We start from the raw sequence: 8,588 nt of genomic DNA, 5'->3' as shown, positions 1-8,588 counted from the left end.
GGGGGGGGGGGGGGGAGGGGGGTCTTTATTACTAAAGAGAAGTGGGGGATAATAGGAGGAGGCCAGCAACCTCTCTCACAGAGAGCTTCTGACCGGACCTCTTTGGCGACATCCGACATGGAGCTGCCCCATCAGATGGAGTTTTGTGCCAAGTTATTGCAGAGAAATGTCCCTCCCTTTTATTCAGACTGTACGTGATCAGCGATGACTGGTCCAATGAGTCGGAACCAAGATAGATAGAACCGGTTTCATTCAGAGCCCAGTTCCGGTTCATCGCACGAACCTGAGAGTTTAATGCAGTGAGACCCTCGGGAGGTGATTGCAGGCTTGCAACACCTCCCAGCCTCCAGAGACTCACTCTCCTGCCTTGAGGCAGACGCCGGAGCTGGCCCTGGCCCATTCCATCCTGGATTCCCTATCACTTGGAGCATCTTGTCTGAACCCTAGTCAGGAGCATGAGGTCTCCTACATCATCAGCCCCCGAACATCCGGAATCAGAGAAGTCTGACCGATGTTGCGGAATTGATTCCCTCCGGAGACACATGCTAATACCAGGTACAGCTCCCCTTAGCCAGCCCCAGTGCTCACCTGGGAGCAGGGGGCAGCCGGGGGAGCAGTCTCGAAGAGCCCTTAATCGCTTTCCGGAGCCCAGCTTTGTTCTTTCTTATCAGAAGAGCAAAACGTCACAGCCCCGCCCACGGCAAAGTCCTGCCTGGTGCAGCCAGCATGGACATTAATAAGCTTCCACTCCCACCTATGTATCAGGCCAGGAGAGCACAAGGAATATTAACCTGGAATCTCTGTGGAACTGTAAACAAGATGGAGTCCTAATAACCCCCAGCCCCCATCCTTGTGGACCTGCCTGGGCAAACCCCATCACCCCAAGTGCATCCGACCACCAGGGGGAGCCATGGAGTTGTGAAACGCGGCAATCCCGTTCTTGGTCTACATCCTCATGGGGGTACAGTAAGAATTGGATAGAGAAGGTAAGTGGCAGGGTCCCCTATCAGCTTCCAGAGAAGAAGGGAGTGGAATGGGAAAATAGTAATAAGATTAACAGTAGCGGGGCTTCCCTGGTGGCGCAGTGGTTAAGAATCTACCTGCCAATGCAGGGGACACGGGTTTGAGCCCTGGTCCCGGAAGATACCCACATGCCGCGGAACAACTCAGCCCGTGCGTCACAACTACTGAGCCTGCGCTCTAGAGTCCGCGAGCTACGACTACTGAGACCGCGTGCCTAGAGCAACAAGAAAAGCCACCGCAATGAGAAGCCCGCGCACCGCAACGAAGAGTAGCCCCTGCTTGCCACAACTAGAGAAAGCCCGCGCGCAGCAACGAAGACACAACGCAACCAAAAATAAATTTAAAAAATTTAAAAACCAATAGCACTGTTAGTAATAACAGTAATAATAATATTATTATTTCCTATTTTTCATACCTATGTAGTGAAACTATAAATCTTGAGATAGATTAGCCCCTGAGTGAAAGGGTGGGAACTAGGCATCAGGAAGAAGTTGATAGTCAAAAAATATGAATTGAAAAAGTTGGGGTATTCCCTGGCGGTCCAGTGGTTAGGACTCAGTGCTTTCACTGCCGGGGTGGGTTCAATCCCCGGGGGGGGAACTAAGCACAGGGCTGCCAAAAAAAAAAAAAAAAAAAAAAAGATGATCAGGGCAGTGGAAACCTGTTCAGTGATCCCGGTAATTCCCTGGATGAGCAGCAGAGGGCGCGCTAGCAACGTTCCCCAGGGAACGTTGAGCTAGAGGCACAGCTGCAAGGGTCCAGACCTCATGGGGCAGTGAGATGTGCCCAGACTCCAGTTTCTGAAGGGAATTTACCTAACCTCTGCAGGCCGCAGTGTCTTCATTTGCAAAGTGGACGTCACAGCTCCTACCTGTATGAATCTGAGAGCAAAAACCAGGCTGAATCAAATCAACACCACCAAAAAAGCAAGGAGAGAGAGAGGCCCTTCCATCATATGCACCCTGAAATCCAGCCACATCTAAAGCCAGGCCAAACTATGTCCTGAATAAAAAACAATAAAGGGGACTCAGGAGGCAGAGACATATAAGACAGGAGCCCCAGACCTGGTGGACAAGTCAACACTTAACTCCAATCCACATTTTATCCCTCAGTATATATTTTTGTGGGGTGGGGGGCAGGTTGGGGATTAGGATCGTACTGTTAAAAACAGAAACAGACCCACAAACACAGAAAACAAACTTATGGTTACCAAAGGGAAAAGGGTGGGGGTGGAGGAGAGAGGGATTAATTGGGAGTCTGAGATTAACATATACACACTACTACATATAAAAGAGATAACCAACAAGGACCTACAGTATAGCACAGGGAACTCTACTCAGTATTTTGTAATAATCTATCAAGGAAAAGAGTATATAAGTCTGACTCTCTTTGTTGTACACCTGAAAGTAGCACAACATGGTAAGTCACCTATACTTCAGTTTAAAAAACAAAAAAAAAACCCCAGATGTTCTAGAGCAGCGGTTCCTAACGTTTTTGGCACCAGGGACCGGTTTCGTGGAAGGTAATTTTTCCATGGACAGGCGCAGGGAGGGGGGATGGTTCAGGCGGTAATGCGAGAAGTGGGGAGCAGTGGGGAGCAGCAGGTGAAGCTTGGCTCACTCGCTCGCCCTCCACTCACCTCCTGCTGTGCGGCCCAGCTCCTAACAGGCCGAGGACGGTACGGTCCACAGCCCGGGGGTTGGGGACCCCTGCTCTACAGACAGGAAGATGAGATTCAAATCTTGTCTCCAAGCAAGAGCTGGATCTGCTCTCTAGAAAGCGGGGTCATGAAATATCGCCATGCGGTAATAGTCTATTATAAGTTGACAACGGTTTAACTTTAATCCCATAACCAAATGCTACAATTTCACCCCCAACACTTTACGTTCTTCGTGTGGCAACTTATATCTTTTTATCTTATGTATCCATGAACAAATAGTGGATACTTTCAGACTCAAATTAAAAGTGATTTACACACCACCATTGCCCTGTTACAGTATTCTGTATTTCTCTCTTTGTCTGCCTTTACCAGTGAGTTTTATGCTCCCACATGCTTTCATGTTGTTCTTTACCATCCTTTCGTTTCAACTTGAAGAACCCTCTCAAGCATTTCTTGTAAGGCGTTGTGCTAAGTGGAATAAGTCAGCCACAGAAAGACAAATCCTTCCTGATTCCACTTCTATGAAGTATCGAAAATAGGCAAATTCAGAGAAGCAGAGAATGGAGTGGTGGTTGCACAGGTAAACTCTGGGAGGTGATGGGTATTTTTCTTATTTTGGTTGTGGTCATTGTTTCACAGGTAAATGCATATGTCCGAACTCATCGATTGCATACATTAAATATGTCCCATGTTTATAAATTATATCATATATAAATGATACCGTATATAATTGTATGATATATAAATTCATATATAAATTATATCTCAATACGCAATTTAAAGCAAAAAAAGAAAGAAAACGAGTTGACATCTCTGAACCTCATCACCGGTAAATGGATCATCACTACTGACCTCGGCAGGTGGTCGTAAGGCTCAGAGGATCTGTTGTAGGTAAATAATTTAGAACAGTAATTAATCGACACTAAATGCTCACTCTAACATGCTTCAACCTTAACTGGACTACATCTGGCTAATCATACAAGTCTCAGATAACCTGTCACCTGATTCCAATAGCTGTTGGGTTTAATTAAGACTAGAAGTTGAGGAATTGTTACTGCCATCTGATGGCCACAACCTGATTTCTGCCTCTGAAAATCCCCAAAGGGGGGTGGTCTCAAACAGGCAAGAATGCCCTCCCTCATCCTCGTTTGGTGAACCGCGGTTTCACAGTAGATTCTGTTCTGGCTTCTCTGCACTAGATGGGAGGTTGGTAAAAAGTAGCATTCCAGGAACTTCTGCAGAGAGAGAGGAGGGCTTTTCGTGGCTGCTACACAGGAAATTTTGTAACAGAACCTTACCGCACACTGATACAAACCTATGTCCTGCCTTCATACCAGACACAATTTGCCCTTCCCACCACAGAATAAACAGTAGTCTGTGTGAATCAGGCATCTCCGGGCACACGCGTACAAGGTGCTCAGAGCATGTGGAAAGCAAGAGAGACAGTCGCACGTGTTAACCTTGAGTAAAGGAGGTGCTGCCCAAAGCAAAAGCCTCCATTAAAAAAAAAGATGGGGCTTCCCCGGTGGCGCAGTGGTTGAGAGTCCGCCTGCCGATGCAAGGGACAAGGGTTCGTGCCCCGGTCCGGGAAGATCCCACGTGCCGCGGAGCAGCTGGGCCCGTGAGCCATGGCCGCTGAGCCTGCGCGTCCGGAGCCTGTGCTCCGCAACGGGAGAGGCCACAACAGTGAGAGGCCCGCGTACCGCAAAAAAAAAAAAAAAGATTGATGTGGGATGCAAGCTCCAGAGCAGTTTTGCACTTTGAATTAGGCGGAGAGGAACAGCCTTCATCCGTGTACTCAAGCATTCTTTCATAGAAACCTGTAGTGAGCTGCTGTTTTGGACCACCTCTTCACGTGGGAAATTACAGAAGCAGAGGTTCAGGTTGTGGCCACCGGATGGTAGTAATGACCCCCCCACCCCCACCTTTTAAAACAAACAGATGTTGGGATTAGATGTGTGGTGATTCAGGGGAAAACCTAGAAGAGCGAGGGCTCTGCTCTTCCGCTGTTCCAGCTCCTATCACCGAAAGGCTGGAATTGCCTACGACCCACCCCACTAAACAGTGAGCGGTGAGGCCAGGTCTTAGTCCCAGCCCCTGGTGCACTGAATGTGTTCACTCTGTATTGCTAATTAAACGAAGGAGTGAAAATCTTCCTCCCTCAGCTCACTTGGGGTTCTTCCACACCCTTCTACCTTTAAAGCCAACGCGGGCTGCTCCAGAACTAATCCCCAGCAGGAATAATAGGCCAGCATGATGAGAAGTAGTGACTCATGCCTGCCCGGGAGTGCCTTGGTCCCTGGCGTGCAAAGCGGGTTCCAAAGGGCAGGACATGGAGAGGCAGCCAGGAGACGGCGGAGCAGATCTTGCCTTTCCGAGTATCTTGGGTTGTCCGTTGCCCTCTCTGGACTTCAGTGTCTCTCTGAAAAATGAATAAGTGAGGACCATCTCCCAAGACAGCCTAGCTCTGATGAGAGCAGGTCTAAGACTCCTCTTCTGCAAACACACACAATCTCTCCCTCTCTCTCTCTCTCTCTCTCTCTCCCTCTCTCTCTCTCTCCCTCCCTGCCCCTCCCTCTCTCCCCCTCCCCCCACACACACTTGTTTTCAGGACCTCCTCTTGGTCTTAGCGCTCTTGGTTCCTTGAAAGAGGGGACCTAGACGCCAGAAAAGGGCTTGGCCCTTCCCGTTCCAGAGCTGGAGCTGCCCCTACCGTGTGGGAATGAGTAAGTAGGATGGGGGCGGGGGGCTGAGGTCAAGCCTCTCACCCCCAGGGCCTCAGGCTGAGCATCTGGATTTCCAGCTGGAAATGAATAAGTCCTTGATGATACAGGAGGGCTTGTGCATCCCTGTGTCCTGCGCCATCTCCTACCCTCGGGATGGCTGGAATGAATCCACACCTGCCTGCGGCTACTGGTTCCAGAAGAGGGACAAGCCTGGTAAGGATGTACCTGTGTGGCCACAACCCACCTGGACTAAATATTGCAGGTTGGGATTCAGGGGGTGATTCCAACTCCTTGGGGGACCCTGGGAAACATAGCTGTGCTTTCAGCATCCTGGAAACCAGGATGATGGCGAATGGGACATATTTCTTTCCAGTGGAGAGAGGAGATACAGAATATAATTACTAATGTGGCTTGCTTTCTTTGCATGTGACAGGTATGGAATTTCCTATGAAGAGGACAAGACGGAATGTGAGGACCCCATGGAACCTGAATGCTACAGACGGGATGGTGTCCCCCGCAGATTCATATGTTGAAGCCTTAACTCCCCAGCACTGACTTATTCAGAGAGTGCTTTTCCAAGATCATTGAGATTCAATAAAATCATAAGGGTGGAGTCCTAAGATTGGTGGCCTTATAAGAAGAGGAAGAGAAAGAGCGATCTCCCTCTCCCCGCCACACTCCCTGCCACATGCATGCTATGAGGAAAGACCCTGTGAAGACACAGCAGGAAGGCAGTTATCTGTAAGCCAAGAAGGGAGCTCTCACTAGGAACCAAATTTGTTGACACTGCGATCTCGGACTTGCCAGCTTCCAGAACTGTGAGAAATAAATGTGTTTGTTCAAGTCACCTGGTTGGCGTTTTGTTACAGAAGCTGAGCTGACTAAGACAGGTTCCCAATCAGCAGTGGGATTATTCAAACGAGCCCATCAAATCCTCTCGCGGGAACTGGGGGTCAATTGTGGGCGCAGGTGTGGCCTCCAGCAGGAGTGGCAGGATGACAGAGTGTCAGCCCAGGACGAAGGGAGGTGAGAAATAAAGCAAGACCTGAAGGCCAGCTGAGGGCACTGTGAAATGCCAGGTGTCACATGAGCAGCGAGAATGAGGGAAGAGGTGAGAAGAGCCCCCCTCCCCTGATCTACCCTCTGGGCGATTTGGCCTCTTCATTGACCCTGGGCCCACAGCAGGGTCCAAGAGCTGAGAATCTTCATTATTGTCCCCTCAGAGTCCAGGCCATGTCCAGTTGATCATTTGTGTCCAAAGCAACCTGCTGACAAAGCCTGTAACCCTGCTGCCCCAGCCCGTGTTTCCACCTTCAGGGTCTCCACCAGACGCTTGTAGATTTGTCTGTGTCTCCCCGGGGTGGCGGGGAGCATCAGGACATGTATAGAGTTGGCTGTGTCTCCTCTTTGCCTCCAGACTCATCACAGACCAGACGCTCACTCTGTGTTTGTTGAGTGAATGAATGAAGGAGTGAGTGAATGAATGGGTGAACTGCTTCCAACAGTTACCTAAGACCCTTACTCATCTGTTATGCCCCAGACACCCACACAGAACCACCAACACTCTGTTACCAAACCAAGCTTGAGTCTGCTTCCCCGACGCATAGCAAAGCCAATCTACTGATACCAAGACGTGGTGAAGGAAAGTACAGCATTTATTGCAGGGCACCAAGCAGGGAGAATGTGTAGTTTGTACTCAAATGACCTGAACTCCCCTCCCCAGTGGCTTTCAGAGAAGGTTTTTTTTTTTTTAATTTATTTTTGGCTGCATTGGGTCTTCATTGCTGCATGCGGGCTTTCTCTAGCTGTTACGAGTGAGGTTACTCTTCGTTGCAGTGCACAGGCTTCTCACTGTGGTGGCTTCTCTTGTTGTGGAGCATGGCCTCTAGGTGCCCGGGAGACAGTAGCTGTGGTGCGTGGGCTCTAGAGCGCAGGCTCAGTAGTTGTGGCGCATGGGCTTAGTGGCTCCGTGGCATGTGGGATCTTCCCAGAGCAGGGCTCAAACCTGTGTCCCCTGCATTGGCAGGCAGATTCTTAGCCACTGCACCATCAGGGAAGTCCCTAAATGCATTATTTTCTATTGAGGAAAAATCAGATAAAATAATATTCACCATTTTAGCCAGTTTAAAACATACACTAGTTGGCTTTGAGAACATTCACGATGTTATACAACCATCACCACTACCTAATTCCATCCATCTGATGTTTTCATCACCCCAAAGAGAAGCCTGGTACCCATGAAGTAGTCACTCCCCACACTCCCCTCCCCAGCCCCTGGCAACAACTGATCTGCTCTCCGTGTCTCTGGATCTGCCTGTAGTAGATACGTCATACAAGTGGAATGTTACAAAACAGTGGCCTTTTGCGTCCAGCTTCTTTCGCTAAACGTTTTCAAGCATCATCCGTAGAGCATGTATCAGTATCAAGTCCTTTTTGTCTGAATAACATTCCATTGCGTGGATGCACCAGCTTCTCTTCATCCAGTTAGCAGTGGATGGACATTTGGGTTGTTTCCACTTCTTGGCTATTACAATGCTGCTATGAACGTTGCTATACTTTTCCTTTTTTTTTTTTTGGATCATTGATTTCAGTTTTCTCGGGCATATACCTAGGAGTGAGATTTCTGGGTCAAATGGTCGTTTCTAATTTTAAATTTCTGAGGAAATGCCAGATGTTTTCCACACTGGCAGCACCATTTTACATTCCCACCAGCAATGTATGAGGGTTCCAATGTCTCGAGACCCTTGTTGACATTATTTTCCTTAAAAAAAAATTCGAGCCTGCTAGTGGGTGTGAAGAAATATCTCATCGTGTTTTTTGTTTTGTTTTTTTTTTTTTTTTTGCGGTACGCAAGCCTCTCACTGCTGCGGCTTCTCCCGCTGTGGAGCAGAGGCTCCGGACGCGCAGACCCAGCGGCCATGGCTCACGGGCCCAGCCGCTCTGCGGCACGTGGGACCCTCCCGGACCGGGGCACGAACCCTTGTCCCCTGCATCGGCAGGCGGACTCTCAACCACTGCGCCACCAGCGAAGCCCTTGAATTGTTTCTTATATAGCTTTTATATAGGCTGGATATCACACACATATCGAATCTATCATAATTTGCAAATATTTTCTCCCATTAAATGGGTGGTTTTTTCACTTTCTCAGTCGATTGATGAGCCGGGTTTTTCATTTTCAT

This window comes from Neophocaena asiaeorientalis, unplaced genomic scaffold, assembly GCF_003031525.2.
Source record: "Neophocaena asiaeorientalis asiaeorientalis breed wild unplaced genomic scaffold, Neophocaena_asiaeorientalis_V1.1 scaffold629, whole genome shotgun sequence".
Taxonomy (NCBI): Eukaryota; Metazoa; Chordata; class Mammalia; order Artiodactyla; family Phocoenidae; genus Neophocaena; species Neophocaena asiaeorientalis.
Note: the sequence above shows the minus strand (reverse complement) of the source record.